This window comes from Ixodes scapularis, unplaced genomic scaffold, assembly GCF_016920785.2.
Source record: "Ixodes scapularis isolate PalLabHiFi unplaced genomic scaffold, ASM1692078v2 PGA_scaffold1__304_contigs__length_218370807, whole genome shotgun sequence".
NCBI lineage: Eukaryota > Metazoa > Arthropoda > Arachnida > Ixodida > Ixodidae > Ixodes > Ixodes scapularis.
In genome coordinates, this window is record NW_024609846.1 from 128,042,545 (window position 1) to 128,069,355 (window position 26,811).

Sequence of the window (26,811 nt, forward strand, 5' to 3'; positions counted from 1 at the left end):
GCCCTTTGACATTTTCTGAAACGAAGTAAAGCCCAAATCAGGTAAGTCAAAAGATCGTTTGTTTTTTACTACGTGAACTCTCGTTAATTTACGACAATTTCGATGTTTGGTAAGGCATTTGCTTTGTGAAGATATCAAAAGTAACGATATACACACAGATTTAAAAAAAAATGCATCGTGGGCTATTCGTGCTTTTGCTGTGAAAAAGGTGGCATGGTAGGCAAGCGAGAATGGTGATTTTTCGTTCGTCATCTGTTTTCGCTAAGGGGACGACCGCTATGACCAATTATAATTAACGTTTTTTTGCTTGACATGGAAAGCCAGCAGTGTACCCCTTATTAATAAACCACTTAATTGCGCTAATTGCCAGAGGCCTCAGAAATCCAGGCACTGCTTAAATGCTTTCCACCACTGGGTGATATCGAGAGCACAGCAATCTGGTGGTAAGCAACCGTGGCGAAAGGGAAACGGAGCAAACCAGTTCGAACCTTGTGACGAGATCACCTTGAAAACAGAGCAATCTTTGGCGCTGCACTCAGTCGCAGATTCACTGAGAACAGAGCGTCGGTGGTTCAGTGGTAGAATACTCGCCTGCCACGCGGGTGGCCCGGGTTCGATTCCCGGCCGACGCAAAAACTTTTTGCCTCTTTTGAAGATTGGTGGTCACCCGTCGGGGTATTTGAATGACAAGCACGGCCGCAGCCAGCGTTACGATTCGCTGGAGTCAATCGAACACCTCCAGAGCCGGCAAACTAGAAATGGCGTCTCAGCTTAGACTGGGTGAAAGTGCCTTCTTTTCCCAGCCTCAGCTGAGACGCCGTCTTTTGTAAGAAGGCCCAAATGTCTATCCTGAAGGCGCTCTTTTTTGTACGTTTTCTACCTCTACCTAATCGCATCACGCGCAGTAAAAACGTTGCACTCATTCGTTTTTTTTTTGTGCCTGGTAGTTTCATCGCGGTGGTAGCAAACGCACAAAGACGACGAGCGCCTTGACGATGGGCTTTTAAAACCGCGTTACTGCATCCCTTGGATCGTATAGCACAGGCTGCGGTTGTGATCATACTTGGGTAATAATTCAATTACAGTACTTAAATTACTGTAATTGAATTACTTTTCTTGGTAATTTGTAATTGTAATAATTACTTTCGGCTAAAAGGAATTGTAATTGTAATTTAATTACTTTCTAGCGCCAGTAATTGTAAAATTTCAGGCACATTTACAGTTACTTTTGCAAAACTTTGAAACACCAACGCAACCTCCCTAAAAGCCTCAGCGCTCGCACAATCGGCCTGGCTTTAGGTGAACAACCAAGAATAGAGACACACTCCCACTCACGCACAACATAAATAGTGTCGCAATGTTTGTTGTTTTGTTGCTTACACTACGAGCTGAGCGCAACTGTGCCGTGTAGCGCCGTCTGCTGTGCGAGCATAAAAAAATACCGTAAACATGGCAAAATACTGGTAGAAAAAAATTTAGCTTCAGCTTCCGGCCGAGGTTGGCAATTTTAATTGTCTACGACGTTACTTTTCTTTATTTTTTGCCAGTTTTTTACGTCCCTCTTCCAGTACTGTCGCATATTTGTGTCTTTGTATTATTTTCAAGTTTATTTCCTGTTTGTTTTACTTTGGATATTAATTGCATAAGCGTTTTGGAGACTGACCTCGCACCTGTGAATATTGTCACCAATGATTCGGGAGTTCCGATTCGGTTCTTATGTATTTCTGAGCCATCATAATTTCAACTCAAGGTGAATAATTGACAATACGTGATGTTTCTATGAGAATGCGGTCGTATTAGCGCGTGTGGACTTTAATTTTATATTAACACTGGTAAAATATTGATATATAACTCATTGTCACATTTTTATTTGCCTGGCTAACAAAAGTCTGTCAACCAACTTTTTTTAGCAATCTGGCGTCTTCCAGGGTTTGAACTAATTTATTATTATTTAGTAAAAATATATGAACGTAGTACTTCATTGCCCCAAACTGTCAAGTTCTATCATGAATTTAACAAAATGCATAAAAGGAAAATATACAACACGCGGCATTTATGCAGCGATGCTTGAGCCTCCTTTTTAAGCATTGGGGCAAGGAATGAACAAATACGTTTCTTTCTATTGAACTCGTTTAGTTATATGGCCCAAGTCGGGTCGCTCTCAGAAATAAGTAATTGTAAAGTAATCGCATTAATTTTTAAAAGTAATTTGTAATTGTAATAATTACATTTCACAAAGTAGTAATTGTAATTGTAGTTAAACTACTTTTGAAGCAAAGTAATTGTAACTGTAATTAAACTACATTTTGAAAGTAATTTACTCATGTATGGTTGTGATTCATGCTTCGGTGTCACTTATCGGCTAATACCTTAACGTCATCGGCCACGGAGAGATAATCAGATGTTTGAGAGTGGCCGAAGTGTACGTCGTTAAACTCGCAGGGACTATATAGTACTTGACTGCGATTTGGCATACAGTCTAAAAAATGCCTGTGCGTGTGCTTACCCGTAAAACCCTCAAAGAGCCAATCTCTGCGATCTACGAAATCAGCTCAGCGAATGATGAGGTGGAACATCTATTTTGACCTCAAAGTTTCGACTAGGCTTTGGCATTACGCATAGCAAGCAAGACGCTTTGCAATGCGTAATGCCACAGCGCAGACTTCATTTTTGGGTCTGAACAGATGTTCCGCCTCGTTATTCGCTCAGCTGATTTCGGAGACCGCAGAGATTGGCTCTGAGTGTTTTGCGGGTAAGGAGATGCGCGGCCATTTCTTAGGGTGTATAGTAAAACGTACAGTTCACTTTAAAGAACTCGCATCACGTTCTTTCGCTACACGCCACCGAGGTAGTTTGCGAGAATATTGAGGCTTATATAACTCATTGTCTTTGTCGAGATAGCTGAGACAAATTCAAGAGCAGAAAATATTAAATGTAAAATTGTTCTATGGAATAAAGCCCGTTTCTCGTCGGCGCGTGCTTAGCGCAAAAAGAAATGGGCGAGTGGAAAAGGTGAAAAGTTGTCCTTTCTCAGATTTCGCTGAGTCAAGTAAATCTGCGATCAATCATAACTAGTTTTTTATTACATGGGCACCAAAGGGTGTTAGCATGTTTTTTTTTTTTTTTTTTTTTTTTTTTTCAAAAACATCTTATCATTACGTTGATGCTCACAGTGCTCAAAACTCCAGGCACTTCTCAAATCGTTTCCACCGCCAGTTCATAATGAGATCATGGCGACCTGAGTGTAAACAACCGTGGCGGTAGGGAAACGGAGAAAACCTGCTCTAATCTCAAAACGAAATCACCTTGGGAACGGAGTAACGTTCCGCCGCTCGATTAATCACGGCAATAAAGAAAAACATTCGATTCTTCAGGAATTTTCGCCATATGCAGCGTAAGGGGTTCAGTAGTTTACTCGCCTGCAACACACAGGGCCCGGGTTCGATTCCCGGCAGTCGCTATTTCCTTCATAATGGAACAGCGGGAATTTTACAAGGACACAGGAAGGAACTGGACAGGACGAGCGCTGACTAAAAACTGAAACGTTTATTATCAAGAAACTACGAAGAAAACATACAACACGACTCTCTAATCACGATGGAAACGCGCATGCGCCTCATAAAACTGGCCCATTAATTTATTCTGTTTGCTATGCCTAATTTCTAGCGCAAGGGGCTCTTTTCAGTGTTCTAACGACCTTCTGTCTAATCCCGACGTGCTGCCTTCACTGATGGCGGTCTACGTGTGCAAGGGCGGGGAGGGGGGGGGGGGGGGGAGGGGAGTTGCGTCGCGGTACGCCAGACTTGTGCCCGTTACTCCAAAAAAGTAATTAATTACAATTACAATTACTTGGCCTAAAAGTAGTGGATTACCGTTACAAATTGCTCCCCGTAAAGAGTCACTGATTAATTTCTTCTTTACTTTACTCAATTACTTTTGCGCTACTTTAAAAAAACACGCAAAATACCTGCAATATCAACTGCGTGTTTGTGGGGGGAATTTCGGGCCCCATCAAAAATAAAATAGATTCAGTACTATATCTACCGAATATTTTAGGATAATATTTTATGACGTTGGATCTATAAAGCTTTAAAGGTCTCGAACAGGTGTTCAATATGAACGAATCTAGCGCCGTCCACCCGGGACAGAACTGAATCCCATGAACATGCGACGAATGCACATGGGTGGCGGAGGCACGCACACCATTCGAAATATGGCAACGGCAAACTTTAAAACACGACTCTCTTGGAGATGTGGTTTTTGTACAGTTGCTATATATTGCCTAAATAGGGTCTGGTTTGAGCCACTAAAACCAACTGGCTGTAAGACGTACATTCGGTACTTGCGGTTGGGCAGATTTCAGAGTACCGCTTGTTGGAGGTTGTTATCCGGCCTTGACCCACTTGATCTTTTTTTTTTTTTTTTGGTCATCAAACTAATCAACACTGAAACTTCACACGAAATATTCATTCATAATATTTCAGCCAAGCTGATTTTTCCGTTTAGAAAATATTAAAAAAGCACAATTTTCAGTGGACAGCACGCTTCAATGTATTTCACGCGTTTACAGCCGCCCGCTGCCTTAACTCTTGTGGAGGCACCCTACAGTGTCCAAGTCAGCCACTGTTTATTCTCAGAAAACTCGGGCTGTGTTCCCTTTCCCTAATCCGCTGACAAGAATCCCAACATTCTCGTTTCTAAAAATATGGGTTCAGCTTCGAAGTCCCAAGCCATTTTGGCTGTGCTCCCCGGCTACCTTATCGCCTCCTGTCTAAAGTTACTGTTTGAACTGACAGTAGTGTTGATGCTACCTTCTTCTTCTGTTCCACTGAGCTGCTGCCATCGCTTCCCTTATGTTTGTGCCTTACGCATCCGCTAGTGCGAAGTCAAGTGACAGAAACCACAAAGCTGGTTGGTCCAGCCAGTATTTAGCTTTCACAGCGCTGTCAAAGATGAACATGGTCAAGGTCTCGTTACAATTTTTTTTTTCGGGGTGTGTGTGTGTAGGCAGAACATCGACAAGCGAAGGACGGTCTCGTGTGACAAAAAATAAATGCTGATTGGTTTTTGGGGGACAACACGCAGGAGGTGGGGCGGAAAGGAGGGAGGGGGGGGGGGGAGGGGGCGAGCGGACATCTGCACCACGGTCACAGTGTCTACGTTCGTACTCTCCACGACTCCCAGTTGATGGTTTTATGGGCCATTAGTTTTCTGCTCTTTTGTGCGCTCGAAGCAGTCCGTTCGTTTTCCAAGTCGAAGCTTGTTGCCTTCATGTAGACAGTCGAATCCTCCCAGTTTGACTGCCCGTTCGAACAAGTCCAGAAACGGGCTCAGGCTGGGCTGTCGCGGTTTCCGTGAATTCCTTTCCTTCGCCAGCAGTAGATCTCTTCGAGAGTGAACTCCCGTTTTGTGTTACCATGCTAAAAGCGCGAAGGCCGATGCATCGCCCTTCTTCCTCTCTATTTTTCCCTTTGACGGGGCGGAAGAATTGTAACGAGTAATTTCAGTAGCGCGTTACTGAAAAAGTAATGAAATTAGATTACAACATTTTCAGAAAAGTAACGGTTTAATTGCAAAATTACTAGAAAAGTAATTAATTACAAGTAATTTCGTTACTTGTAACGGATTACTTTCGGGTCTGTGGTACACCAGTGCATCCTTGTGCCCTCCCGAGCTACAGGCCATCTTTGGTTGGATGGCTCCCGCGACCGGACACTCGGGAAGGATGTGCCGCATCCTTCGCTCGGAGTGTGGCAGCAGGTCCGTTTCTTCAGGGACTGCCTACGGATAGCTTGCAGTCGCAAGCCTGAACAGCCTGGAACCAACCACCGGTTCCATGACTGGTGAATGACATCTTTCCAGGTCACCGAGTTTCTATGGAACCAGTACGCCCTAATCTACCTTCGAAGGAAAACAGCGCGTCAAGGAAGGCACAGTACTCGTCCTCGGCGACCGACCAGTCGCAGAGCAACACAGGCAGATCCTCATGTTGGGCCCGAAGTTCTGTTTTGAGCCGGCGCTGAAACGAGTCGACAAGCTGGCCCTGTCAAGGTTGGTGCCTCGCCAGGTTCCGGAAGAGAAAAAACTGAGGTGTATCGCAGGATGCGGAGATCTGTTGTTGAAGTCAGAGCGGGCCTGTACGAGAAGTAGATGTTTAGAACCTGATATTGACTTTCTCGCTACTAGTGGGCTACGTGCACTTGTGTCCGATAAGCTAGGGTTCTTCGTCATCATGCCGGAGGACATAATCTTAGATAAAAAGACCTGTGCTGTACAGAAGAACTTCAAGGCGGTCCTAGAAAGACCAGAAAAGGTTAAGGAAAGAGCCGTAGAGCTATTGGAAAGATAGAACCTTAAGCAGGTGTGTGCAGGGGTAACGAAGGAAAAGAACCTCACTTTGGATGTTTGCTTCACGGCCAAGACGCATAAGGCGGAAGTCTCGTTTTGCACCTTGTGCCTGAGCGTGACACCTGGTTACGTGTAGCGTCTGGGTACCTCAAAAATCACCTGGACATGTTAAATGCCGAGGACCCGCTCGTTATCCCTAGCTCAAATGTCGTTATTTCCTATCTCATGGATAGTAACCCTGTGGGATGTACAGCGTTCAGTACAGTCGTTGAAGATCTTTACTATTCAATGCCCCATGATGACCTCATGCTTTGCGTAAAAGAGTGAATTATGGACCTCAACGATGAAATTGCGTTTAGGTCCCAATGCGTGTCGAAGGGTTTCTAGAAGTGTTGTCATTTTATTTGAAGTCTACCTTTATCGGGTGGCATGACAAGATGTATGTGCAAAAGTCTGGGGTGTGCATAGGGTCCATTGTAGCACCTGTACTGAGTAATATCTCCATTTCAAAGGTTGACAGGGCACTTGACAGTCTTTTGAAGGACCCCGCTAAAAAGATGTTTAGGTATGCAGACGATTGTTTCGTTTTCGCCGACAAAGGTAACTTTAGTGGAACCCTTGATTTCGTGCTAAAAACTTTCAAGGAGCAAGGTTTGGGCCTGAGGCTCACTTTTGAAACTCCAAAAGACCAGACAATCCAGTTTTTGAATCTCAGCGTGGATGTGAGCCAGAGCCACGTTATTTGGTGGCATCATCCCAGAACCACCAAGACTCTCCTTGATTTTAGATTGGGGCATTCTAAATTCGTCAAAGGAGGCACTGGTGAATCATGTATTCGTTCGGCGGTAACAAAGTCTTGCTACGACAGAGTGGAAGAAAGCCTTGCCGCCCAGGTCGGGAAACTAAAAGACACCGGTTTCCCGGATTCGGTAATCGCCTCGGCCGCGGAAGATATATAGTGAAAAGTATTAAGGGTGAGGCGCTAGGGAAAGTAACAAAAAAGTAAAAAAGCAAGTCACAGTCATCCCTTATGTGCACCACACGTGCCGCCTCGGCCGTGTGGTGCACAAAAGAGCCGCCTCGAAGTACGCGGTAGATGTGTTTTCGGCACGTAACAAGTTAAGAGGTATTTGCTCTGCAGTAGAAAAGCGTGTGAACAAGGAAGAAAAACAGGTGGAGAGACCGTGCGGCATAACATACCGCATTGAGTTCGTGCCATGCACCTTGGGTGCAGTATACCAGATACCCTTCACGTGTGGAAAGGTTTACATCGGACAGACGGCGCGGTTCCTCAAGATTCGCCTGCGGGAACACCGGAGTTCTTTAACAGGAACAGCAACCTCCCACTTGACGTTACATTGCAGCGACTGCGCCTGTACACCGTTACTAGACAAAGCCATTCTGTTGTACAAACACAGGGACCAAAAAGTTCGAGAGATTGTCGAAGCTCATAGAGTAAAGAAGGAGGGGCCAGCCTGCGTGAGTCAGGCTTCCTTGAATTTGTTGGACAGTGAGGTCGAATTTTTAGATCGGGGATGACGTATGACGAATTTTTAGATCGGGGATGATGTTTTTGACGATGTGAGTTTAAAAAGGTACCAAATGAAGTCCATTCAGTCATATTTTTGAGAATGCAATGGTCGGTTTGGTGGGTTTCAGAAAACGTTTTGTGTTTGCATTCGCAACTTACCCTATCGTTCCACGCAAAATCGCTTGTCGATCAGCAGTTGACATGCGTCGTTTTGTTTTATTTAGGTGGCATGTATTTGTGTTTCAGGAGAGAGTGATACCACATGGGGGGGTATATAACAGGCAGCCACATCTAGCTTCACTTATAACCATGTATATTTCTTAAGTATAATGTGATAAATCATTGAAAACACACGACAGGTCTCTATTTAATATTTAACTCGGCTTCCAACATCCTACAAGGATAAGCAAGGCTTAAAACAAGATTTGGGAACCGAGCACCGTTCAAAACTTTAACATTTCTGAGACATCTTATAAGGATGTAATTACTCCAAGTTTAACTGAACTTGTGAAAGCTTCATTTTGGCGAAAGCTCTCGACAAACTTTCATAACTTACATTGTCAAAGATTACAATAGGAGGTTTTTATACTCTCAGGACACTGCAAAATAATAATAATGCAAAGCTGTCAGTGCTATACGCACAACCTTCTGAAATATGTGTGTGTGTTTCACGTAGTAAACGGCCTAATTTTTGCGAGAACCCAATTTTCGCGAATTTTCCTAATCGCCTACAATTCACGAAAAATAGGTCCTGCGAACGATTCCGGTAAAATTTAAACACATTGGAATTTATATTACTAATTCACTGCGGCGCGGAAACTAGAACCCGCGGATTATTTAAAAAAATACAGCTTTGGCCAAAATCGCGAAATTTTGAGCCCGCGAAAAATATGTCGTTTATAGTATACAATTTAGAAGTCAGTGTAATTAGACATAATTTTAAATTAAAAAAAAATGCTACCCATAAAAGTACGTAACGCGAAGTACTCCAAACACGTACTATTCAATTGAATTATGCCAGCTCTCAGAGGTTGCAGAAGTCTGAAAACTTTTGTGTTTCAAGAAATAAAATTATTTATTGAGTAATGCAAAACGGGCCGACATTGCATATGGGCTGGATGCCGCGAGATGCCCAAGACGACGAATTGCTCTTATGCACCAATATTGCGCGGCTGTTTTTATAGACCGACACGTAGAGCGGCAATGTTTCCCAACACGGCCCGAAGGCCGCGCATGCGCGGAAGCTATCAGGGTAAAAGCGGCCCGGCTCTCCGTGTTTTCGCCATTCCGTTGTGTGCCGTGCGCTCGTTGTTGAAATTGTAGGGACGCTTCTAGCTTTATTTGTGCGTCATATTCCCTGACAACGTATGTCATATGCTATGCCCGACTATTAGAGCTCGCTACCCGAACCTGAACGGCAGCGGTATTGACGGCGCTGCCGTCGACGATCCACGTCGTAAACAAGGGCTGCTGGACTTCCAGCGTGAAGTTTCTGCCACCGCATTCGACGGCTCACGTTGCCGTTTTCTTAGTCTTTTCGCCAAGACTGTGCACGGCCGACGCGGTGCAGGCGTACTAGTCTCTTGAGGCCTACGATTACTTCGAGTTGGTTTGGCACTGCCGGCGGGATCAGCATACTGCGGGTCTGCGGAGGTTTATTTATTAATTGATTAAATACACACAGCGTTTTCAAGTCCAAGCTATACTTGTCCTTCCCTCATGACCACAAAGCATGACAAGCAGTAACGCTTTGTCCGTTCTGCAGTTTTGGCGGTAACACGCTACAAGTAACGGCGTTACCAGGAACGCGTTACTTTTTTCAGTAACGTAGTAACCTACTCGTTACTTTTTGACACAGTAACGCGTAACGTACTTACGTTTCTATTTCAAGTAACGTAGTTACGTTACTCGTTGCTTCTTCTTCCCAAGTCTTAAAAAAATTACACTTCAAATTTTTCCGTGTTTTGGGCGTCAAGCCATGTGAATATCTGTTTTCTACGTTTTTCTTTGCGTTTGTTCTAGTGAGTATTTAGGTGAAACCGCAAAAAGAGATAAAGTAATTATGTTTCATTTTCTGCATGAACATAACGTTTTTTTAATATATGAGCTTATGCATACCTGTATCATCAAAACGGTAAAACGTGTTTATTCATTATTTAAAAAGTAACGCAGAAGTAAGGTGCGTTACTTTTTATCGGAAACGGTAACGCGTTCCTTTCGTATTTAGGTAACGTAGCTCAGTAACGCGTAACGTTTGTTTGCAAGTAACGAGAAACGCATTTCGTTACTTTTTTTCGGTAGCGCCTACAACACTGCCGTTCCGTCGCCGATCCCCTTCTGCTTGGTAGCACGGGCGTAACGGGCATCCCACGAGCGCTTGGCCGGTGCTTTGTGCGCGAACACCGCGGGAACAAAATCTGGGTGGTCTCAATGAGATGACGGTTTCCCTGCACATAAGCAAGCCTCGGGACGGAGATTGAAATGAAAGCCGCACTTGCCTTCAAGAAAGTGCTTGCCGCACAAACGGTCGTCCGCGCGAGGCGATCATTCTTTTCGATTCACGGATACTACCCACCACCTGCGCCTTTCAGGGTGCGCCGGGAACTTGTGGAAACCCACTGCGCTACTTTTGCTGTACCTTTGGGTGCAATAAACGGCCACACAGCTTCTCGGCATGCTGGGATGCTATGATGCCCATGCAAAACGCGCGCCTTTCTGCCCACCCCACCCGGCTCCTGCGCGATCGTAGCGCCGCCGCAGCTCCGTGACGTCAAGCCCGCGTGTCGGTCATGGCTATTTGTCGACCTTTGCAAAAGAAAGAAGGGAGCAAACCTGTCTTAAACGAGGTCACCTGGGATGCTAACGGCTCAAATGAAGTGACTTTGACTCGAAATGCATGCGTCGGTGGTTCAGTGGTAGAATACTCGCCTGCCACGCGGGTGGCCCGGGTTCGATTCCCGGCCGACGCAAACGTTTTTATTTGCTGCTGACGCCCGGTTATTCTATAGGTTTCTTGACAGACCTTACATGACACTACCCTTACAGAAATGTCATATCTGGACTTATATTAAAAATACAGATATAGATATATAAGGAATTGGGCAGATATGGCCAGATATGCACAATCAGGCCATATCTGGATGGATATAGACATATCTGCCCAATTCCTTATATACCCATATCTGCCCAATTCCTTATATACCATATATAGACTGCTTTATATGATCCCGTGTTTGGGTCTGGCAGATAGGGTACCCACCCCATATAAAGCAATTTTCACGTAATGCTCCTTCTAGCATCACAGGAAAATTATTGCCATGGGGCAGGTACCATACTTTCCAGGTCCAGACATGGGATCATATAATGCATTTCTATGAATATCCACATAATATACATTTTGCTGCTATCCCACACTGCCAAACGTGTGCTTACGTAGATATATCTACAGAATAGGCCACTGACCAATCCTTATTGCTCTGGTTCGGAATCTGTCTTTCTGACAAATATATATGCTACAAATATAGAATGCAGGCGATCGCTAGCTCGGAAACATTGTAACATATCATTCGACGTCGGAAAGTAAACAGCCCTTTGGCGGGATTGGTTGTCGAGGGAGCAGACCGAGAATATGGTTTGCAAAAGAAGTTTTATTTATAAAAGCACCAAAACTCTAAACAAGTACTGCGCCCATTCAAGAAAAAATGATAAGAAACAAAACTGCAATATAGCACGGACAAATATTAAAATAGACCAAAAATGTAATAGTACAAAGACACCTATTAAAAATAAAACAAACGGAAGGCAACAATTAAGTTGTAAACCATACGAAAGTTTCCAAGTCGTTGATTCCTACTCACAGAGTCACAGTCCTGATTCAACTCTCCGGTCGAGCACAGCAGTTTTGACAAGGGCTTCCTTGCTAGCCTCGTCGTTGAAGTCCTTCCTTGCACAGTGTGATATGTTCAAAGCCCCCAGTCGCTCCTCGCTGGCCTTGTTTTTCCGTTCAATCGCCAAATCATTCCTTGTGATTAACACGTCACACACGTACACATACACCGTTGTTCGCCGGAAGCAATACAAGATGAAACGGTCCTTACTGCTCCTTCAACACGACGAGGTCACCACTGCTACCCGGACTAGGAAATGACGAGGGCATCATATCTTTAACTAAAACATCATAAAAAAAAATAATGAACACATAAGAAACGAGAACACAAAGGACTAAATCATGAGAAAAAAATGAAATAATGAACACAGAAGTAAAGAGAATAGAAACACGAAGGACTTACACAGACAGCCACATTTGTTTAGTTAACAATGACGTTTAATTCTGATAAAAATATTCCTGCTGCACTAAAGATCACCAATATGGTGTGTAAACTAGGCGACCTTGAGCAAAGCAGGAATATTTGTGATCATAATCAAATGTCATTGCGAACTCAAAAAGTGTAGCTGCCTGCGTAAGTCCTTCGTATTACTATTCTTCTGGATTCCGTGTTCATTATTGTGGCTGTTTGGGACCAGGCGGAACTTGGTGCTTTTTCCATTCTGACCTTACTTCGGACAGCTTCGTACCCATAGAAAAACCCACTAGCTTCTCTACATAATCCCACTCCTCAAAAAAAGAAAAAGAAAGAAAAAATTGCGTGTATGTTTATACAGTCGGAAGTTAGCTTGCCTCAGTTGGCGTCTGCTGTCTCAGCTGTAGAGTAATCTAGCCAGCGCGGTACAACCGCTGGCCTGGGGTCTTTAACGCGCACCACGCAGTAGTGACACACAACCGCACGCCGGTACGATGCTCATCCAGATCGAAACGGGCAGGGGCGGGGATCCACTCCTTTTTGCTTCCCTTGAGGCACTGACAAATAAAAATCAAAGGTTGGGTCAATTATGTTAACGCAATATACTTCAAACACGTAGCATGAGTGCTGGCAAGATATTTGCTGCCTTCAATCTAGATAAGCTTGGAAATTTAGATGCTAAATAACAAGTAACTTAAAAGCTGAAATATATTTCGATGGAACTACAAAAACCGAAGACTAACTCTGCAAGTATAGTGCTATCTAGTACAACATAATTGAGTAGAATCGAATTACAGCGTCCCCCTTACAAAGACTGGAGCAAAACAAGTATAGACTCTGCCGTGCCACTAAAACAGAAACAATGGTATTGTGATCTCGTGGAGATCAGAGTTCGAAAAAATTGTGACAGGCTTTGGCACGACAATTATGGCAATGTCATTATTTATTTTTGCATATTATACGGTGACAGTGCAGGGAAACAATCACACACCAGATACTCAGAAAGACAAGCACACGCGCTGAACGTATAACTTTTGTGTATTCGACTAATATAGATACCAAAAACTGGTGAGACACTATATACCTTAATTGAGGACATGCATGTACATTTCCCTAGAAGCTTGTAATTAATACTTCAAAGCCTAAAAAAAAAACAGTAGGAAGAGAATAGATGCTTCACCATATAAAGCAGCTTGAGTGTTTCTGGAGGTGTCAAATTCGTTACACGTACGTTGGATCATATGAAACACGTGTACAGCAAATGATCTTTAGAGCTCGACATTTCGCGAGGAATAAATGCCAGCGTCAAAAATTATTTCGCGGGCACAAATTCTTGCGATCGGAGTGGTATGCTATGCATTAATTACCACGGGGTGAATTCATCGCTGCACCAATTTTTGGCAATTTTTTTCTGGGTACGAACTGCGAAAATGAAAGCGGCTGCAGACGACTGGGGTGGCGAAAGCTACGGACTTGCTCGATCAATCAATCGCTGTTTTTGTCGGGTCCAGCTCTCAGCAGGCAAGTACGGAGAGTGCCATCGGCGATGGAGGGGCACCGCGCTCTTCCAGACATTCTAGCTTACCAGTAAACAATACGGCGGAGGGAGAAAATCAACCCCCCCCCACCCCCCATCCGTCTCCCAAAGAGTTCCCCCCCCCCCCCAATCCGTATCCCAAAGAGTTCCGCCGCAACTGATCGACCTTAAGCGAGTAGACAGCCTCTGCATCGACGAAAAAAGAACAACAGCCTCGCATAACACCATTCGCGCACAATTAGTAATACTGGTAAAAGCGAGCGATCTACAGACAATAACAAGCCTTTTGAACGCAGGACATAATCTAGCCCAAACGAACAAAACACAAACTTACTTCGATCCCGTGCCATGATCTTGGCTGTTGAGCAGATTTGACGTAGTTCCACGTCCCACAGTCGCTTCCGTCTTTGTCGGACACATTTGAAACTAAGGCAAACTCCACGCATCACCACTCATCGGGTAATTGGACCGTTAGCCGGCCGTGATCACAGGCATTCATTCAAACGCACACGGCCGGCAAAACGTGCGAAAGCGAGGCGTTGCTTCGATGACGTTGTATTCGTATCTTCAACACGTTTGAAATAAAACGATCAGCAAACTGCACTATAAAACTCATAAAAGACACAGCAATAATAAATTATTTCGCATGTCAATTTCGCGACAATATCATGAATAAGTCCTGAACATGTTGCAAAATATTAAATACGAAACTAAGCCTGCAATGATGAAAAGCAAATTCAGCAGATCCAATGATCAGCAGATCATTGGATCATTATGATTACGCTTCTTGTTTCGTGATTGCTTCTCCGATGTTCCTATCGGCTGATGCCGCACTCTCATTGGCGTCGAAGCGATAATCAGATGCACGGGACACCCCCCGACGACGTCACGGCGACGCCTGGACTACTGCGAAATGGCTTGAACTCCTGTGAAATGGGCCCACCAATGACTGCGAAATGGGCTCTACGCAGCTTCTTTTTTGTTTTTGTTTCTTCATTATTATCCGCGAGCGTGTGATAATTACTCTGGTTCCGGTTCGGTCGCCCGCTTGCGCGTCCAAAAGTCTAACAACCGAATCTAACCAAGCGCCAGCCAATCACGGCTTTGCCTGCGTTCGTGGCAGGTCGTCACTAGCTGGCAACTGATAATGTTTGCCCATCCTTTCCAACGCGTCGTACGAGCCGTTGTACGTCTGGTAGTGCATGTCTACGGTCCGACCTGGCCTCCAGGAAGCATCACTTGTTCGGAACAGTGAAAGCAAAGCGGCAAGCGACCTTTGTCTCCAAAGTCATATATAATGCTTCGAATGTAACATTCAAGAAGCGATCGTGTCACTTTGTTTACGAGATATTAATCAGTCGTATCGAGAGTGCAGAATAACCTATATTTTGCTAAACTTCCCCGGCAAATTTACCGGAGAAACTAAATTGGTTTGTAGGTTACATGATGTCCATGTTTCATCTACATTTAGTGGGTAAACTGAATTGATGTGTAGGTTGCGTGTCATGATTTTTCATGTTGAATTAAGGTTAAGGCTAAATTAGTGTTTAGGTCATTCAATTTCCTCAGCAATTTTAGCAGGGAAATGCACGGACAATGAACGGATAGACGAACATAAGGGAATTAGGGGTTTCCGTTAAAACGCATTTTATGCCTTAAAAATGAACCTGCGGGGGTGTTATATTTTGGTCATCGATTAGCTGGGAGCAGTTATCCTGGCGTGGGTGTGACGCACAACCGAACAGCAAGGACTCAAACCGTAATCGTAACCCTAAACTGAAACCTTTTATGAATGAACATTTTTAGGGTACGTAATGGAAACGAAACCCCTATTTTCATACGGCATGAACCGAAACCGTAACCGTATAACCTTTGAATGTTAACCGGAAAATGATTTCTAGAGTCGGGTCGGGAAACGTTTCGTAAACAACAAATTGAAACCTTTGGTTAATATTTTTTGCTACCATTGGTGTTTCCAGACGGCGTCGGCGAGTGTTGTCTCCCGTTATAATTGAATAAAAGCTGAATTTTAATTACATGACTAGTTAACTAAACTTCGGTGGACGTCCGATTGGTACAATAGGTCACATTGTGTCAGTCGTGTTCTATGCCTGTTTCGTTTACAGCTTTTTTTCTCGGAGTATGAACATGTAACCGATCCCTTACAAAAAATTTATATCTGGCCAGATTTGAAGATTTCAGATATGGCCATATCAAGAATTGGCCACATATAACCTGATATGGTATATCAGCCAGATATAGCCTCATAATGTCAGATACAGCCTGATATCAATAGCGAGGTATGGAAATTCCAGATCTGGCCAGGCATTTCAAGAGGACACAAGCCTGAAATCAGCACTTTATATCTTTTTATTGTCTACAATTCTCTCAAGTGCCCCGGCCCGCACTTGAGGAGCTATGGAAACGGAGGTCCTTCAGCTCCATAATGATCGCTAGTTTTGACCAATTCCTTGATTACGCAGTTTCGAGTGTAATTCGTAGTCAGCCTGAACAAGCGTCCTATGGGGCTCAAGTACCTGTCATATAACTTTTAAATTTTCTCGTCAATGGCAGCGCTTATGATACTGTGCATTGTGTCCAACCTTCAACCAGGCTGAGCCGCCGAAATCTCTTACCATATTATCATTCTCGTGATTGTTGTTTTAGCAGGAATTACTCAAAAGCCGAGAAATCACAACAACCAAAACCGGGATTTAGCTCGTATTCAGCGGAGCTCTTTGACATTTTTAGCGTTTCTAACTTAATATCAGCGTCTCTGGAGCTGTACGAAAATGATAATAATGTAAGAGATATGTCTGCAGCTCATCGAGGTTGAAGGCTGGACGGAATGCACAGTACTGACATTGGCGGGACATTTTAAAAGTGGTATGGCAGGTATTTGGGTTATGTACGGCACGTGTTCAAGGTGACTCCGAATCACACTCAAATTTGTGTAACCATAGAATTGCTCGAAATTTTTGGATCACTAGGCAGCTGAAAAAACACCGTCCCCATGATTCCTGGAGTACGGGCCGAGGCGCTTGGGGGATTTAGCAAATTGTCTATTCGGGCGTAATGTTAACACTTTGAAATAATTAAGCTACATTGAAATTCTTGTGAAAACTAGCACAAATAATCTCAAACTTAAGCTTGTCAAAGCTGAAGTTTGGGATTATTTGTGCTAATATTTAGCTCGCGAACAATGAGTCATTCAGAGTTTGCTAATAAAGAATTTTTTTAACTTTTTAATATATTCAAAATCGGCCGCCGGATAAGTCTTTATATACGCCAGATAAGTCTGTATATACGCCATATCAGGCTGTATATATGCCAGAGAAGTCTGTATATACGCCAGATAAGTCTGTATATACACCATATCAGGCTGTATATACGCCAGATAAGTTTGTATATACGCCAGATAAGGCTGTATATAATCAAATAATGTTTGATATGGCCAGATATGGCCCAGATAGAAGATTTTCATACGGGATGATCCTGAGATGTTACTGTTGGGCGAACTTCGTCATCCCAACTACAAACGTTCTCGACGGAAAGTACGAAGGACAGAAATAAATTATTCTTGCATGTCTGGTGAGAAATAAAATCTGGTATTCTGTCTTTAACAAGAAATAACGCCTCGGAATAAAAGAGAAAGCAACAAAAATGACTAGAATAAACGCTTTTAAATATATTTTCGTCACCTACCATGACATTGTTTCAGCTCTTTACAAATTTCTAGCAAACAACAATAACAACAAAAACAACAACGTTGCTTGCGTACTATTTACCCGACGTTATCTGCAAATATAACTGGTGAAAGGGTACAATAATTGGGCTAGTTGGTCTGACTGGGATCTCTTCGAAGATTCTAACCACCGAGATACAATGAACAAGAATAAGTAGGCAACACCGTTTGGTCTTTTTGTTTCTTCATACTTGTCTTTCGACGTTGTTATCATTTCCACTTAAACTGTCGAGAGGAGCGAGTGAAGCACAGCCGAACAAAAAAATGGCGTACGGCGTTTTTGGCGGAAGGCTATGGGGGCAAGCTACACTCGAGTGCTTTGTCCTAACCTGCTAACTACCAGAAGCTACGCGCCCAGTGAGTAGCAGCACCGGTGCGAGGCACGTAACAACACACCGCCGAAGGGAACTCTAAGTTACTGCAACCTCGTTTGGGCAACACCACATTCACAAACCTGCAAACATTATTTTTACTGCAGAAAGAAATGGTTAGAATAATCTGCAACCTGCTTTATGATTTCCTTCAAGGCTTTGCGTTCTCTTTATCTATAGCTGTGATTTACCTCTCCCACTCCTGCCTGCAACGACTGTGCATGCAATCTGTTCAGGTGATCAACAACTGTTTTGTAATCTCGTGCACACTTTTGCTACAATGGCAATGTACGGGGCCAGGGCTGGTCAAGCCTTCCTCGAGGCTTTTACCCTTTGCTCCAGTATGCTTCATGGAAATAAACTATTATTATTATTATTAATATTATTATTATTATTATTACCTGTGAATCGCCCCGATTCATTTTGCCTAGGCCTCTGATTGTGTAATTTCAGAGCGACTTTATAACATTTATCACGAAGCACGTATCTAGCCGTGAATAAAACGAACACTTAAGAAGAAAGATGGCTCAAATTAAAGATTCACATTGTTCCTATTACCCACCAACATTTTAAAATTCGGTCTTTAATTTTGTTTTTCGCACCGAAAGAAAACGGTCTTGTGAAATAGTCCGCCGGTAATCAAAATATAAAAATAAGAATTGCAAAAAGTCGAAACAAAAGCTATTTCATTATTATAACGATAACCGTAAAGGAACAGTTATTATTTTCTGTTTCGGTTTGAGTTCAAAGGTCAAGAAGTTTTCCCGGCAGTGCTTAGCATGACTGCCACACAATTGGCTCGAGTGCATACAGCTCTAGGGGGAGTATAAGGGGAACATGACAGGAAAGTGTACATTAAAGCAAAATAAAAAAAAGAATAAATTAATCTAGCGCGCCCCCCTTCGTAGATTTTATATTACACTCACCTTCAGGAATATGTGACATCGTAAGCTTGCGCCATCTCTTAGCGGGTTGCGGCAGAGCTCCCATAGAAGCCCATGCGTATATACACAGATACGGTCATAACACCGAAATGTTACATGTTGAACAATCTGCCATGGAACTACATCATTCTATCACATACCACTATTCTAGTGCCAAAATTTCATGATGATGACGTGTAAACTGCAGGATCCTCAGTCGAAAAAACTTTTGGATTCGTTACCACTACGTGTAGTATCAAAGTTAATAAACGTGTACTGTTTATATTTGGGTGTGAGAAACTTGTTATGATTATATAAATTACATAGATTCCCTTCCCAATATTATGGCAAATTTTGTAGTGACTAAGATATTTTTTTTTAGATCTGTAGAGAGATATTTTGGAGGCACCTCACGCAAATTTTTGAGAAATAACGAATTTAAACGAGCACAATTAAAAAAAATGCAACAATATACTAGATCTCCCATTTGATTGCACTAAAAAGAATCGATAATGCGCCGGGTGCATTTTTTTCAAAAATATTTTTCTTTGTTTTAAAATCAATTTGCCGAAAAAGGTGGAGTCGTTCTCGTTTAGACGCATCGGAACATTTCCAGTATTCTGCTACTGACATCAATAAACTCGCCCACTAAAAACATCTGTTTCATAATACGATAGTCTTAAATTGTAAAAAAAGAAGTTCTCAGTATACGAACTACTAATGTCCTGTGATTAAAACAAATCGATTTTTATTGTAAGGAATGGGATCAATGCGGTGAGTAAACAACTTATGGTAGAGTGATTGCTCCTGTGAACTTATTACTCACACGTCAAAACTGATATTTAGGCACGTACTAAATATTTAAATCATATTAATTATCGCAATCGCCCTTCACAGGAACAGTAAAAAAAAAAAGGAAAAAAAAAACGGAACAGACCGGGAAAAGTGCATTTGAAGTTTCCGACTCGATATCACATTCCTGAAGCCCAAGATTTTGAAATAGCACCGGACTGTAGTCAGTGGCCTCAAACTTTATATTTCGCCGCCAGTTGTGAGTTTGTTTAATCTCAAAACGCCCCCAGACAAGGCGTTCGTGCCCAAATTTGAAATGATGAAATGATGCCTGAAAACGCTCTGATAATTGTCAACTTCCAGACAAGTTTTCTCGAAGATTGCTTATTTTAAAGACTTTGCCATAGCAGCATGTTCTAGTTGAAAGCCCTAAAGTTTGTATTTCGTGACTATAGTTAAGAACTCGAGCGATCTAAAAAAGTTCCTGGATGAGGCGCGGGTGCTTGAATTATGAAGCAATGAACGAATGTCTGAAAATAGTCGAACCATGTCCATTTCGAGACAAGTTAACTCAAAGATGGCTCATTTAACGAGATTTACCATAGCAGTAGCTTGTAGCGGAGAGCCCTTAAATTTAAATTAATTTATCAATTGAGTTTTCGGTCGACCTCAAAAAGGACCTGGAAAAGGAGCGTGCGCCTCAATTTCAAAAGTTGAACAAATGCCTAAAAACGGTTGAACCATCTCCATATTTAAGACCGGGTTTCTTAAACGAGACTAATTTTGAGGGATTTGCCATGGCACCAGGATGTGCCAGAGGGCTCTAAATTTTATATTTGGCCCTGAGTTGGGGACTGAGTTGTCCTCAAAAGGTTCCCTGGCGAGGCGCGGGTGCCTTAATTTAAAAAGATGAACGAATACGTACAAACGGCCGGACCATCCCCACTTTAAGACCGTTTTTGTACACATTTTAAGACCGTTTTTGGACTCATTTCGAGGCATTTACCATAGTACAAGGATGTGATCGAGGGCTCTCTATTTTATATTCCGGCTTTTGTTGGGGACTGGGTTTTTCTCAATATGTTCACTGGCAACGCGCGGGTGGTCAAATTTCAAGATATGCACAAATGCGTAGAGAACGGCCGAACCATCCACACTCTGAGACCGGTTTTCTTAAAGAGGGCTCATTTTGATGCATTTCGCTTAGTACCAGGATCTGCTTTAGGGCTCTATATTTTATATTCCGCCTTTAGTTAGGCAGTGAGTCGTTTTCAGAATGTTTCCAGGCGGGGCGCGCCTGGAAACATTCAAAAGTTGAACAATGCGTAAAAACGGCCGAACCATTTCCAATTTGAAACCGGTTTTCTCAAAAAGAACTCATTTTGAAGTATTAAGAAAAAACTCCAGGGGGTGTGCTCGAAAATTCCATATTTTATATTCCGCCTTTAGTTGGGGACTGAGTTGTCCTCGAAAAGTTTTTGGCGAGGCGAGGGCGCCCAAATTTCAACACATGATCGAAAGCATAAAACCGGCCGAAACATCCACACGTTGAGGCGATGCTATTCGGTTTGCGTTGACTTTTGATGATTTAGCGCGATGGACGCGAATGATGAATTTATCATCCGCGTCTCTTCACAGCCAACCTTGTGCATGTTGCTCGAGTGGTAACTTTAGCGCACCTTCTTCCTAAAATTTACTGACTTCGAGACTTTCGATGACGCAGGGCAAGTTTTGAATTTGAACAATGTGTTCTTTTTATTATTAAAAAGTATTTAACAAATTTTAGATAATTATTCAAATTTCCGTGACGATTAGTCCTCTATCATAATGTCCCCCTGGCCGTATAACTTAGTGATTAACTTTTATTAGTGAAACCTTGATGTACAAGAAGAATAAAAACAGTATGTCAAATCGAAAATAAACATCCTGTATACATGTATAAATGTAAGGAATTTAAAAGGACCATAGATACGATTTTAATCTTTTTTTATTTCTTTTTTTTTTTAAATTGTGGTTTTCTGATTGTCTGTATGGACGAATATCAACAGTATTTTTATACAATAAATCAACGAAACGGAAACTGGCGTTCGGCTTTCCCGCCATAGCGCTTTTTTTAGACGGAAGTGACGTCACCAGTGAACCGTTGGTCCTGGCAGAATTTAGTGGTTATGGGCGTAGATGGCGCGGTGAGCTGTAGAGGCACTTTGTGCTTTGAGAGCATTGTACCGCGTTTTTTTTTTTAACCCCCCCCCCCCCCCCCCCCCCGTTCCTCACCTATCCCGGTGGAGGCGAGGGAGCAGGGAGAGTTTATCCGACGAGCGCTGGAATACACATTGCGTTTCTAGCATTTCTTGACCGGTCACACGGACATAAAGCGGTTGTATCAAAGAAAAGTAACTACAGGTAAATGCGGTGGAATGCTTGCTCAGGAGCGATTGCAAAAGTCTGCTGCCTGAGTTTGACGCCTCTTCAACCTTCGACATATACGGCACCAGTCGAGGTCGTTTCGCCGCTTCTGTGAAGGTCGCATAGCTCAGACTGCCTTGCTGCTAGCCAGCGTCGCTTCCCCCTCGCTCCGTCTCTTGTGCGGCCACCGAGAACGGAAAGACTCTACACTCGAATCAAAGTCAAATTTGGGGGTTTTACGTGCCAAACCAACGACGGGCACCTGGCACTGAGGATTAATTTCGACCACCTGGGGATCTTTTGACGTGCAACCGAAAGGTCGGTTACCACGGCGCCTTCTCCGCAATAAGCCTCCATCGTACTGCGGGCACCTCGGTCGGGATTCGAACCCGCCACCTGGGGATCCGTAGGCCGGCGTTCTCGCCTCGGAACCACCGAGGCGGCACTCTACACTCGCATTCATATCAAGAACCGTAATCAAAAAGAAAAAAAGTTTTGCTTCTCCCCGAGCATTACTGATCTACTCGTTTGTGTGGTGAACAAAGATATATCTGGCTGAACTTTAGACTACCTTAACGTTATTTTATCAAGACGTGCACGTTTCAAACGCCAAAAAGCATCGTTTATTCCTCCGACAACTAATTATATGATAAGAACTACTTGAGGCGGCGCAGGAAGAATGCGAAAAACATTTTTTTTTTTTTTTTTTGTATGACAACGAGTATAGAACCTTATATGTTCCGTTTCAAGCTACAATGGCCCGCAGCCGAGGCTCCGAGCCACGCCACTCAATCCAACTAAAGAAACCTATCGCACTACCACGCGATACACTGCACGTGGCTGTTTCCCTCGCGACGTTCATGTGGCACTTAACGGGAACATGAAATGATTTTAAAATCAAATTTCATCTACCGCACGTCGTAAAAGGTGGGAAAAGAAACACAAAAACACAAAAATGGGGAGCCAAAAAAATTATTTGCTATAGAACTTTAAAAAGAAATCTGGACCCTTTTGCGCCTTCTTTCCTTCGAAAGCTCGCTGCCTTTTCACTACGATGCATCCGCGGAAACGGAGCACGTCAGCCGAATCCACGTCGCCTATTTTGTAAGAGCCTACCTCACCAGCACCGCGATCGTAAACAATAAATAGCCGGCGAATGTTTCCTAGAAGTTTTGTTAAATAATATTCAGATCCACATTTTGTAGCGTAATTAGAGATGTGTGGCGAAAATTGCGAAATTTGATAATGCTGAGAGCCAAGCGCCATCTATCGTGTGGTAAACGAAGCAACTACTGCGCGTACGCAGTAGGGCGGGGCCGACTTCAGTTACTTGGGTCGCTTGGGTCACGGGGGTCCCGACGACCGACGAGCGGTTATTTCCTTTGATTTCCTTCCTCTCAAAACTCTGACTGACTGAACGTTTATTTTTCTACGTGTTCTTCTGGCGCGTGCCGACTTCAAGCAGCAAGAAAAAAGTACTTAAAACAGACCACGACGAACAAGAACGCTGGATCCACAAACACCCGAGAAAAGCGACAACGGCCACGAATCCACCGACTCCGACGAAGCGAGCTGCTCAGAATTTAGGCCTAGCAGGCACTCCGACTCTGCACAGCGTTGCTTAGTCGCAAGACCGCCTGCCTACGACCGGCTGGCGTGCTGAATGGAATATGCCCGCGCTACCCTTGTGGACCCTTCCCGTATTATAGTTTGATCGCTGACCTCAATCTTGGTTTGAGAGGTGAGGTCAATCTCTTCCCCTTGTTTTCCGAGGCACTGTTGACGAACGCTCGTCGAAAAGGGACTCTCGTCGATTCTATCTTCTTGTTTTGTGTGATATAGAGCTGAAATAAACGCCGTATGGATTACCTTCGTAACACGGTATGTACACTTTGTTATTGGTATGCCATTTTTATTCTGACAAACTGCACGTCACTGTCGAGCTATAACAGTTCGTGGGAGGTATACGTGCAATGCCGGTCCAACCTTTCTTCGCCGAGTGTCGCGTCAGTATCGAGTGGCAATCGTAAAAGATCGGTCCCGAATTGCTTACCAACAGCGCGAATACAGCACTTCCATCAAACATGCGCGTCCGCTCCGAGTGTGAACAGGTATTTACGTGGCTCTTGCTGACACTCGTAGTTCAAACGTATCTTTTTTAACGTCGGCTCGCTCCTGCATCTCCGAGGCCGCGAAAAACGCCGCGGCAATGGACCTTTTCCACATACCGACGGCACCAGGTGGTGGGTGCACGAACTAAAAATTGAGGAAGTGACCTACCTGCGCTACCAATCGATAATGGGAGCTACGCTACCAGTTTCTTCGCTCTCTGAGCTGCGGCGCCTGCCCAACGCGAGTTTAAAGAGGAGCATCCGTGGCGTCCACCAAAACGTCGTGTTTTCCTTTCCGTCGACGTTCTTTTTTTTGTAACACAATTATATATATGCTGCAGTTACGTATTTTACTCGCTGATATACAGCCTCCTTCCGAATTTTCTCGATTTTTCGTTCCGACTTCCGCCGCTTGGCATCGGGCGCTCGCTCGTGCGCAGAACACTTCTCGGAAAAGGTCCATTTGTTTCCATCTACGTCGCTTTGCAAACGACTGACACGGGCCGCCTTTTACCAACAATGACAGTTGGGTTGACTTCTGGAGTCTTCACCGGAAGACTCGCTGCACTTCCCAACAGGCATACCGGCGTATGGGACTAGTCCCATGCTGTCGCTGTAGCGCAACATATCTCATTGAATTTCGCCCAGCTGCGATGCGGCTATGAGAGGCGCCGATTCAGAAAATACGTCGGTGACATCAGCGCAGTAAAACCTACCGGCGCAACCCAACTCGTCGCCGCTAACGCTCCCATTCTCCTACTGCCGAGAAAACTTCCGGTTCCGGAAACAGCGTACGTCACGGCTTGTTTTGCGGTCAGTTGGAGAGAAAGAAAAAGTCGATATTTCATTATTTTTTTTTGTGTAGAAGTTAATAAACCGAGACGAAAACGGATGCCTGTTCGGCATTCAGTGAACATTGACGGTTTAATGTAAAAGTTATCTGGAAAAAGTAAAAAGGTCATTTCATGGTCCCTTTAATTATGGTGCCTGGAACGCGTCTCCGACTGGTGTGTTTACCGCGGCCAAAAAAGTGGTCCCTCGATTTCCGCCTGATGACGTCATAGAAGTGTCATGCTGTCGCTGGTCGCGACCCTGGCGGCGTCCCAGCAGTTGTGGTATACATGGCAGACGCCTGTTCAGCTGCAGGTCGCTCTCCACTGTGACAGTTCACAGAAGCTAGAGCAGCCGGAAGTTGGGACGCCTTTGACGCCTGGGACGCAGTGATGACAGCGACACTCGCGTTCGCTCGTGCTTTTCGCCAGCATTTCTACGGCCAACCGCCAGGATCGCGACAGGCAACAGCATGACACTCCGGCTTCTGTGACGTCATTTGTTACCACTTGGGGACCACTTTTGATGTATGGGCGGGATAGGACGCTAAACACACCAGTCGAAGACGCGATCCAGGCACCATACTTTAATTAAGCCCCAACCATATGAGGTGTTTTCCTGGAGGTCACCCACAACGCTCGGGCCGACGCCGAGCTGGGGCCCTAAGCTGTACGCTTGGCGGACACGACGGCGAGAAATCTGGCGGCCGCGATTGGCTAACGCCACACTTGACCTTGGGGCCGGCCAATCATAGCCGCCGAATTTCTCGCCGACTTTTCCGCCAAGTGTCCAGATTAGGGCCCCTGGCCGGGACACGGCACGGAGCGACGCGCACCGACGCGAAATGACGCTGACGCGGACTAAACGCGTGAAAATCGTCACACGCGGTTGGGCCTTATACGCGGCGATGAATTGACTTTGGCGGCTTGTAGCGTCGATGGCGGTTCATCGAGAGGAGAAACCATGCTTGGAAAAACATTGCGAGACAGCGGATGGCACTTAAAGGAGCTGTGCAACAATTTTTGTACTGTACACAAATACCGCTTAAAACGGATCCCGAACGTTAATAACATATGAAACACGCGTTCGTTTTTCACCCCACGCAATAGAAGTCCCAGAAAAAAATTTAAGAAAAACGCGCAGCGTTCACCCCCTCAACTCGCAGCCAGAACAAGCGGCCACGTGATCGCCGATGATATGCCGCCAGTGTTGATCACAGCCACGCGCTGGGGTTGGCAAAGCGCAGGACACGCGCTGAGTTCCAGACATTGTTATGGCTCGGCTGTTGTCGTCGTTGCAGCGATTGGACACGGGTCACAACCCGAATGCTTCTCGAGCTAGCAATTGTAACGAGCCCAAGTCGAGTGCCCACGCAATGCTCGGGTCCAATCTATGAACCGCATTCAAATATCGTCACTTGGGTGGACTGCGATCCCCGAGTTACGTCATGGAATTTTGCAAAGGAGAGATTGAATGAAAATGATCGCTTTTGTCCTTGAAATCACACCGCAACAAAGGAGTTTCTTGGCCAATGGCGTTGCGGGTGAGTATCCTTGAGTCCCAGGTGTGCCAGTAAGATCGTTTAGAGAGAAAAACATTCCAATTGAATATCGTTGCACAGCTCCTTTAGAGGGACACTGACAGGGTATTTATGCTCGCCGAGGTTTTTAGTTGTACATGACATATGAGAGCCCAACTACCCATGAACACAGTTTGCGACTCGAAATTCGGTTTCTTTGCGCCCGAAAACCGCCGATCAAGAACTGGCCGGTTCGAGTCTCGCTCACTCTCTTTTCCGTGGTCACGGGCCGTTTTTTAAGGTATCGAAGCGACCACCAAATTTAATCAAAGTCGTTGGTCACTGAACGCACACACTCAGTACTAAAAGTAGAAAAAAAATGAATCCCATTTTTCG

The 26,811-nt window shown here is 44.2% G+C and overlaps 2 non-coding genes across 2 annotated transcripts; both read left to right on the forward strand.

Moving 5' to 3' along the window:
• Window positions 1–561: 561 nt before the first annotated feature.
• On the forward strand, window positions 562–632 carry Trnag-gcc. Its single transcript has one exon. It is a non-coding gene; the product is annotated as a tRNA-Gly (tRNA).
• A 10,145-nt stretch (window positions 633–10,777) lies between these two features.
• On the forward strand, window positions 10,778–10,848 carry Trnag-gcc. Its single transcript has one exon. It is a non-coding gene; the product is annotated as a tRNA-Gly (tRNA).
• The last annotated feature ends 15,963 nt before the right edge of the window (window positions 10,849–26,811 follow it).